Genomic DNA, 9,453 nt, shown 5'->3' with positions numbered 1-9,453 from the left:
CCTCCTTATGTCGGCATGACCCTCTTAGAGCACACGACAGAGAAAGGGGCCGAATCTGTGCCCTCCAGAATGGAGCCTGCTCTCTCATGATGGGGTGAGACAGGAGACTAACCATTAGGAGAGCAGAGTAGGCTTGGGAGTCATGGATGCCTCGTGAACAGTCTTGCTTGTGCATTTGGAGAATTCATAAAGGCTCTTGATCTGGATTGGGTCACCTTGAACTTGCTTCTGCTCCTCAAAACTCTGTGCTTCTGAAGTCCACCCTCCCAAGGTAACAAAGGTATTGGGTTTGGAGTATGGCAACTGCTCACATGCTGTCCTATTTAAGTAGGTCCAGTGGCTTTGTCACATGAGTCATAGTCTACCAAAGACTAGTAGTTAGTTTTGTGTTAGTGCAAGAAAAGACTGGAGACAGACACCTTATAAGAAAGTTGTTTAGTTCACATTTGTGGAGGTTCAAAGTTCGAGCTCAGGTAACCCCTGCGGGCAGCAGAAGGTGTTGAAACTGTCAGTGGGCAGAGATACATCTATTTTCCACCCTGTTGTCTACTCTGCCTCTAAGAATGGAGTGGGCAGAGAGGAGAGTACCAACTGGCGACGCTTCATTGCCAATGTGGGTAAGATAACAAAATGGATTGTCAAGAAGAATTTCAATGATAGAAGTTTGAATTCTAGGTAGAGGGATGATGAAGCTGGTAAAACTCTAAAAAGTATTATCGCCCAAAGCTCAGGAGTTCCGGGTACCAGATGAACACAGGTCACTGGCAGAAGGAGTGGGAACGGGCCTCTCATTTCTGGTAGGTTTTGAGAATGGAGTCTCTGGTGGCTTAGGGAATGAGTCCCTTTACCTGCTACTGCTGGGGGAGTCCTGGAAGCTGGCTCACACGATCTCTCTGCCTGGCCAGAAGTCTCAGGCATGGCATGGGGAACCAGCCGGTCCACAGGAGCCTGGCCTGAGGAGTCAGCTCTGAAATCTTCTCACCTCCCTCCTCAGTCAAGCTCTGCAGAGAAAGGGTGTCCATGCCCCGGGACCACCAAATGTATTAAGGACCCGCTGGGCCCTGATTCTCCAAGTCTCTAATCACATTCAGCCAATCAGAGAAGAGTTAGCTGTCAGCTGCCCAGCATTCTGGTTGCAGCGTCTTTGTAGACCTCCATCTGCTGTTCTTCCAGTCTGGTGGCCGCTTTGCCCTGGTTCTCTCTCTGTCTCTGTCTCTCTCTGTGTCTCTGTCTCTGTCTCTCTATCTCAAAAGCTGAGGTTGGGAATTTTTCTTTCTCTCTCTCTCTCTCTCTCTTTTTTTTTTTTTTTTCTGCCATCGCTCTGTAGTCCTCCAGGCTAAAGTTTCCTGCCGGTCAGAGAGCCTCCATTCCGATTGGGCAGGAAGCTTCATCCTGTGGGCACTCAGTGTCACTTAATGGTGGGAGCAAGTGGCCACATTTCATCCCGGGCTGTCTAGAGAGCCGGGTGGGCACATGCTGGACTTTTATGGCATCTGTAGCAGGAGAATTAACTCAGACTCTTAAGAGAAAGAGTTCCATGTCCTTAGAGGCTTAATAGGGTCTAGCTAGGTTCCATTTCTTGAAAGTCTACAGCATACCCCACCACCCCACGCTGGATGCTGGATATTAAGCCTCCAACACAGGTCTCCACAGGGAGACTCAGAAAACACACCCAGTGTCACTGATAAGATCACAAAGACGGGGAAGCCTTTGGCCAGGTAGAGTGTTAAATAACGTGCTAATTAGGGGCAAAGACGGCAGTCTCAGATACAGTGCTTTGTGAACAAGGGATATTATTCCTGGTTAGTTCCTGCTTTGGATAAATAGATGTAGTTTGTATTTTCTCTGTTAGGAATATTTTCTGCTCCTCTGGACACATTTCTCTGTTGTGAGCTTTGCCTTTGCTATTTCCCATTCTATCTCCTCCACGCAGGCAAAATAAGGACTTGGTTTCCTCTGCGTTAACACTTTTAAATATTTGTGGACTCTTATCGCGTCCTGGCTATCTCCCTTCCACCTACCTGGCCTGCACTACCAGGCCTTTGATCTTAATGCACCAGTGGCCGCTGCTTTGATCATCTTGGTACAGTGCTCCGGACTCGCAGCTATATCAGCTCCTCTCAACTCTATCACTTGCAGCATTCCAACTGGTCTTTGGAGAAGCAGATCACAGAGAGAACATTCCTAGTGGCGTTCCCCGCTTCTTTCCATGATGTAAGCCCTTGCAGTACTGGACTCAACTCAAGATTTTCTTTTCAACTTTAACTGAAGTTCCCTGAAGGTTATAGTTAACAGTGGGTACCATGGAGCATGATTGTGGTCCCAACCTCTTGGGAGGCTGAGGCAAGAGGATTGTTTGAGTTCAGTTCTGGGCCATCCTGGGCAATCTAGTGAGATCCTGTTTAAAAAAAAGAAAGAAAGCTCAGTGATGTAGCTATTGGTAAGTTGCTCGTGTTCCTGTAAATACCCCTCACCCCTCACCCCTCACCCCTCACCCCTCACCCCTCACCCCTCACCCATGTTCGGGTAAGTAGTTCTGTTTTAAACCCATTGAATAACCCAAACAAACAAATAAGACATGAAAGAAGAAAAGGATCACTGGGGTGGGAGGGGAACAAGAGGGGGGTAAATATGATGGAATTACATTATAAACACATATGAAAATGTCATAGTGAAACTCATTACTATATATAATGAACACTTATCAATACAAACTAAAATAAAATTAAGCTGCCAAAAATTTTTAAAAGGGAGAGAATTGAGGGAGGGGGAAGTAGAAAGAGAGAGAAGGGAAGGAAGGCAGGCAGGAAGGAGGGAAGGAAGGAAGGAAGTAGGGAAAGAGGGAGGGAGGGAGGGAGGGAGGGAGGGAGGGAGGGAGGCAGGCAGACAGGTGTAGACTCGTGTTAGTTTCCCTGTGCCACTAGGATCAACACACCTGACAGAAACAACCCCAGAGAGGAAAACTTTCTTCTGCCTCGTGGTTCCAGAGGGTTCGGTCCACCATGGTGGGGAAGGCTTGCCAGAGCATTTGGTGCACATCCTGGAGGGCCAGGAAGCAGAGCCAGAGATATGAGGCAGCCAGGGGGATGGATTATGTCCCCCAATGACCTGACCCCAGTAACCTGTTTCTTCCAGCTCGGCTCCACCTTCTATGTTTCTAGAACTTTCAAATACAGAACCACAGACAGACACCAAACATTCGAACTGTAGCCTGGTGAGGGACCCCAAACAAAAATGATTTCTGTTTTGTTTTGTTTTTTTTTTTAATCCTAATCATGATAAAATGCAACACAGCTTGATTCATGGAGTAACAAGACAGCCCCTTAAAGCAACGCGTTCTACCAGTGAGTTTCTTTCCACCTCCTGATTTGCCAGCCAAGTATTTCAGTTGACATGGATATGTTTTAAGATATGGCTGCTTCTGGGATAGTACAATGGGCTGAATTTCACATTCTCATTCTGGGCTGAATTTCACACTCTCCCGAATCCATATATTGAAGCCTTAACTGCACCCCGGTGCTGTCTGAAGGGAGGCTTTGGGAAGCATTAGGTTTACAGGAGGACATGGAGGTGGGGTCCCCCGCACCCGGGGGGCAAACAGTGCCAGTATGAGAGGCAACAGCGAGCTTGCTTCTTCTCTTTCCCTATAAGACTGCAACACTCACATGAACTCAGCTCAGGAAAGGCCCCCCAGAAACTCAGTCTGTCTGCTGCTCCATCCTGCACCTCCCAGTCTCCAGAACACTGAGAAGTGACTTTCTGAGGCTTAAGTGGCATGTCTTCTACTTTCCCACACATGAGCCCTTTTTATTTGCAAAATATTTACACAACTCCAGGTTATAGGTATATAAAGTAGTTATACAAATCAAATATTTACTGATAATAAATCATGTTAGTTTAAAACACTTCTTCAGTATGTAGACTTTTTTCTATCACTTGTTAGATAAAAGTAAATTTGCATTCTAATGAGATGATGTGCTTGTTTGTTTTTACATAAATAATTAAATCTTGGCAGAGTATTTGGTACTTCAGGGCATTATAGAGCATTGAAGAACGCTTTTCAGAGTTGATTAATATTATTTTGATTTTATAATAATCAATGCTGAGAATACCATTTCACATAAACACATAGCACAAAATAGCAGATATATGTTTAAGACCATTTCAAAAATTGGAAATTCTACTTAACCTCAAGCCAAAATCCTTTGAAAGATTTTGAAAAATAAAACTCAACTCAGCAACTCAAACAGCAACTTTCAAAATCAGGCATTTTGCTTCCAGTGAATCCAAAATATACTAACTTGACTACACATACACATACTTGAGAAACGATGCTGGGAAAGGTTGGAAGTCTTTCTCTTTCATAATCATTATTTCTATAAGAGCAGAAAACCGTATGAACAGTAATGACACAATGGTTGATAACAAAAATATTATGAGGGACATGGTACTGCATCTGAGGTAAGGTGTCTCAGACTGTCTTAGTCGGCATTGAGTGGCATGACAGCATGCATGTACAGAGGGCACATCATTCACATCCAGAACCAAGGCTGCAGTGAACATCTGTGATGTAACCCAAGCAAGGGCTGCTGGGACACCTCAGAGTCATCACACAGATATTTTTCATTAATTATTGGTATTGTGTATTTATAAATCTTCTACTGTAGTGAAAATGTTCATAACCCCCACATCCAGTCACATGACCTCCTGTGAGTTCACAGCCCAGAGTTCAAGGAACTGGGGCTTAAGAGACCTAGTCTGTGAGTTTCTCGGTACCACAAGCTAACCAAGGCAAAGAGGATATATAGACCTAAATTCTCATTAAGATATTGCCACTCTTGAAGTTACACCCATGAAATCTTAGCAATAAGGTTGCTCAAGCAAGACCTGTACAATGACTACACCAGTCAACAGGCCAGTGTGGATGGGGGAAATCTCACAAGCTCCATCATAAACAAAGAGCTGCCAGGCAATTAACAACTGCCAAGAGAATCAGTTCTCTTCAGGGATGAGCCCCTGTAGGTTACCCAATCTTAAGTGGTCAGCCCTAAACATATGTACACATGGGCAACAGTAAACGAATTCAATATACTTTATATATTATATACCATGGACTATATACACACGTATGTATACACATATATGTAAATATAGTACATAGTATATAATATATAACAACAATAATTAGAGAAGTAGAGATCTTGAATTTGAGAGGGAGTGAGGGTATGAGAGGAGATGGAGGGGAGAGAGGAAGTGGGGATGATGTAAATAAATCACTTATATGAAAATTTCAAAAACAAGTTATAACCGCTATAGTTAGATATACAATTACTAAAGTGTTTATTTGTTTTAATTGTGGTACTTAGAATTAGAAATTGGACTACAGAGAGAAAAGGGACTAAAAGAAATTTGCAAAACCAGGAACAGGAAAGCTGAAGGCAAATGTGATGTATCTCACAGTTTGGGTCCAAACTAGCCTTGCTCTTAGGGACGGACCTTTAGGGACCCAATCAATACCTTATATAAATAAATAGCCATTCTTGACACCTCCTGTGACATGTGTCATATCATGGGGCCAAAAAAGAATATTTTAAAAAAATACATGATTAATTTTTGTTAGGATTCAGGGTTTTCTTGAATTGATCCATTTCATTTGCCAGATGAATATTCATTTCGTCCAGGGAATACTTTGTTTTCTAACACAGTACCTTGGTTTTTCTGCTCTATAAATTACTTTACGTGGGTCCTGAATATTTGTTTTTAATGATGTTTCTCAATTTCATGTGTAAAAAAATGTTAGCCTATACAGTCATGGATCGCAAACTTTGAAAAAAGACAGCTAGTATGTTAGTCAAGATTGTGCTCCCTGAACTCTATGTGGGTTCACATGTAGGACATTGTTAATGCTCAGGGTATTATGTTCTTCAAATTTCATATCCCCTGGAGGTCAGGTGTTCCCTCCATCAGCAATAGAAGCCAGCATCTACTTGCTGTGGAAAGTCTAAAGGGAGCTGAGATGTCTAAGGAATTCCAGATTATGGACAGAAGAGCTTTGTAGATTAAATCAAAGCTTTCGAGTCACCTTCAGAAGGGAAATAGAAAGCTTCTGTTAGGCTCCAGAGAATCCGAGTTCTGCATATCTAGCTTTCTGAGTCAGTGGTTGCTACTTAGCCACTGTTGAAATCTGTCTGAGATGTAGAGAAACCCCCCAAGGAATTCTGCTACTGGAAATGGCGAAGGGACAGATCTCTGTTCTGGCATCTTTCCCACGAGTTCTAAAAGGCTTGCTTTGTTGTAAAAAAAAATTTGAAGTTAGCGATCTCTGTTTTTCCCTGCACATATTCCTTCTACAGTGTCATACCTTATACTTAAAAGGGGCCGTTTGCCAGCGGGCGCTCATCTTTGTTCTTAAAGTCCCAAGAATGCTCGTGCACAAATACAGTGTTTATAAAAGACTCTGGTCTCATTCCAGGAAGCCAAAAGTGTAGTTAATTAAATGTTTATTAAACAATTCTTAGCAAAATAGCAGGCCAACGGGACCAGTGTGAACGGGACTACCATACATCCTCTGTGCAGTGCTGGTGCACAAAGCATGCCTACGAAGCTCACCCAGGAACAGGTCAGGCTTGACTCCGAACTGAAGGCATGTCTCCTGGTTGGTGACACCTTGGTGGCTGCAGGCAATCGTCCCAGCGTTCAGACGCTCAGGTTCTCTTTCTGTACCCAGGCAATACTCTGGATTGTAACTCTGGTGGGATACGATGCCATTAAGTTCACAAAGCAGGGCGTTCATATCCTCCTGGGTCTTCCGCTAGGCTGCAGTCTCTCAGCAGACTGAGGAAGGCAGGTTCTGCCTGAAGCTGGAGGTGAAACACAGGACCCACGGCATAGGCCCAAACAGAATCTGACTTAGCTCTGCTGGAGAGTGGACATCTGAGCGCCTCAGCCGAGCATTTGAGTCACCTTCGGGAGGGAAACAGCTTCTGTTGGACTTCAGGGAATCCAGAACTCTGCGCATCTAGCTTTCTGAGTTAGACATGGCTACTGAAAGCTGCTGCTGAAATCCATTTTACAGTGTGTTTTATGGTCATTGTTGTAGGGGACTGTGGGAATTGACAGAACAGGAACCCCGGACACAGGTGCTGAAGCTCCGGCCCTTGTCTGTGGGCTGGCGACTGCGGAGGCCCCCTCCATCCACCAGGGCACAAGGCCACAGGACATCCAGGCTCTTCATCGTGGCCCAGCTTTGTGGAAGGAGGGTAAGCATGTTGGAATCCAAGGGCTTACCAATCATTCCTAATCATTCTTCTGTGAGCTACCACTCACCATGCTTTACCACCGTCCTCACAGGTTTGCTTTCTGTTTCTTCTTCTTTTTTCTTTTCTTTTTCTTTTTTTTTTTTTTTTTGGTGGTGGTGGGGGAGCGTTGAGACAGGTTCTCTCTGTGTAGCTTTAGAGCCTGTCCTGGAATTCGCTCTGTAGACCAGGCTGGCCTCAAACTCAGTGATCCGCCTGGCTCTGCCTCTCGGTGATGGGATTAAAGGCGTGTGCCACCACCACCAGGTGATGCCATGCTTTTCAAATTAAGAAAAATGTCTAGCTAGGGTTGGTGAGAGGGCTCAGGGGGCAGAAGAGCTTGCCAAGAAAGCCTGGTGACCTGGCTTTAATCTCCACACTCCACTGTGGAAGGAGAGAACCGATTCTCAAAGGTGGTCTTCTGATCCTCACACTGGAGCTGTGGCATGCTCATGCCCCCCTACCCCCAATAATAAATTAGAAGATGGGAAAAAATGGCTAGATCATTTTGTTACAAAACATGTATTTATTTGAAATCATATGTCAACATAATGATGAATCTCTTAAGATAGAAGGCCATGAATTTTTCCTCAAGTTGTCTTTTAACAAGGTAAGTCACACCACTGTTTTCTTAGGGGAACTTGGTTGGGGTAAACACAGCTTGGCCAGTTACAAACGGGTTGAAGTAATTTGACCTTTCTTCACTCTAGGCTCCTCTTTGGCAGAGAGCAGGCAGCAGCCATTCCCCAGGATCTCCTTACCAGGAAGACATAAGAAAGCAAGTCTCATCCCAGATCTGTTACACATCGCAAGGCTTACCAAACACACACTGACCTCAAAGTGTAAACCTACTTTCCTATTCTCTAGGTGGCTTTCTAGCCTTGTTTAGTTGAGGTCTCTGACCCCCAAGTTGCTGAAGTCTTGTCAAGATTGCACAGGTGGTGCCGGACAACCAGCCCCATGGCTGGAGCTGACACTGTTTGAAGAACAGCTCTCAAAGCATCATGTGAGGATTGCTGTGGATATCGCTCTGTATAAATAAAATGCTGATTGGCCAGCAGCCAGGCAGGAAGTATAGGGGGGACAAGCAGAGAGGAGAATTCTGGGAAGTGGAAGGCTGAGGCAGAGAGAGACGCTGCCAGCTGCCGCCATGACAAGGAAGATGTAAGGTACTGGTAAGCCATGAGCCACATGGCAACTTATAGACTAATAGATATGGGTTAATTTAAGATATAAGAACAGCTAGCAAGAAGCCTGAGTCATTAGGCCACACAGTTTAAATAATATAAGCGTCTGTGTGTTTATTTTATAAGTGGGCTGTTGGGCTTGGCGGGACCCGGAGAGAAAACTCTAGCTACAGCAGATAAAGGCTCATTCAATTTTTCTGCCCCATGCACTGTCAGGATTATGACTGTCTTTAAAGTACTGTAGCCAGTCTCTCTAGCCTGACAATTTCAAATATCACACATGTTCATGTGTGGCCTGCTAATTAGTAAGTCCTTACATGTTCACTGTTATACTAGACAGTGTAGGCTCATGACTAAAGAAATTGACTATACAGATTAAAATTTGAATTTAGTGGAGCAAACATGCTATCCTTTCTTGACTAAATTAGTAAATTACAGACAGCTCAATCATTCATCTGGCAATTTAACAGATATTTATGGCACATTTAGGTACTAGAGAGAAAAAGATCCAAGTTCTTTGCTGTATAGAATTTACCTTCTAGGACAAACTGAAGATGGGGGAGGGGAGGCATGTGCTTAGATAATGAAATAAAGACTGCTTAGCAGCTTTTGCTTTCATTGATGGTATAGCCACGCCACTAGACTTGCCCTCTTACCATAAACAACTGTGATACGCTATACTTGAAGGCCAAAGACCAGGAACTCTGAGAGAAGAGATACAAACAGTGGACATCTATTGTCACCCTACTTTTGTGTCTGAACAAACTTAAGACTGTTGCTCTAAAAAATGACAAAGCTAGGCTGTGCATGCATGGCCTCACCAAGGACCACAACAATAGGGCCAAACTGACTGTGCAGTGTATGTGTGCTTTCTGAGGTCAGGATACACCCCCAATCTCATAGTCATTGATACTGTGGAAAGCAGGCAACAAAATTTGCATGGGACTCACAGAGGAAGCCTGAGGTAGGCA

The sequence above is a fragment of the Peromyscus eremicus genome, chromosome 9 (genome assembly GCF_949786415.1).
Source record: "Peromyscus eremicus chromosome 9, PerEre_H2_v1, whole genome shotgun sequence".
NCBI classification, from domain to species: domain Eukaryota; kingdom Metazoa; phylum Chordata; class Mammalia; order Rodentia; family Cricetidae; genus Peromyscus; species Peromyscus eremicus.
The sequence above is the reverse complement of the archived record's forward strand: the minus strand, read 5'-3'. Positions refer to the sequence as shown.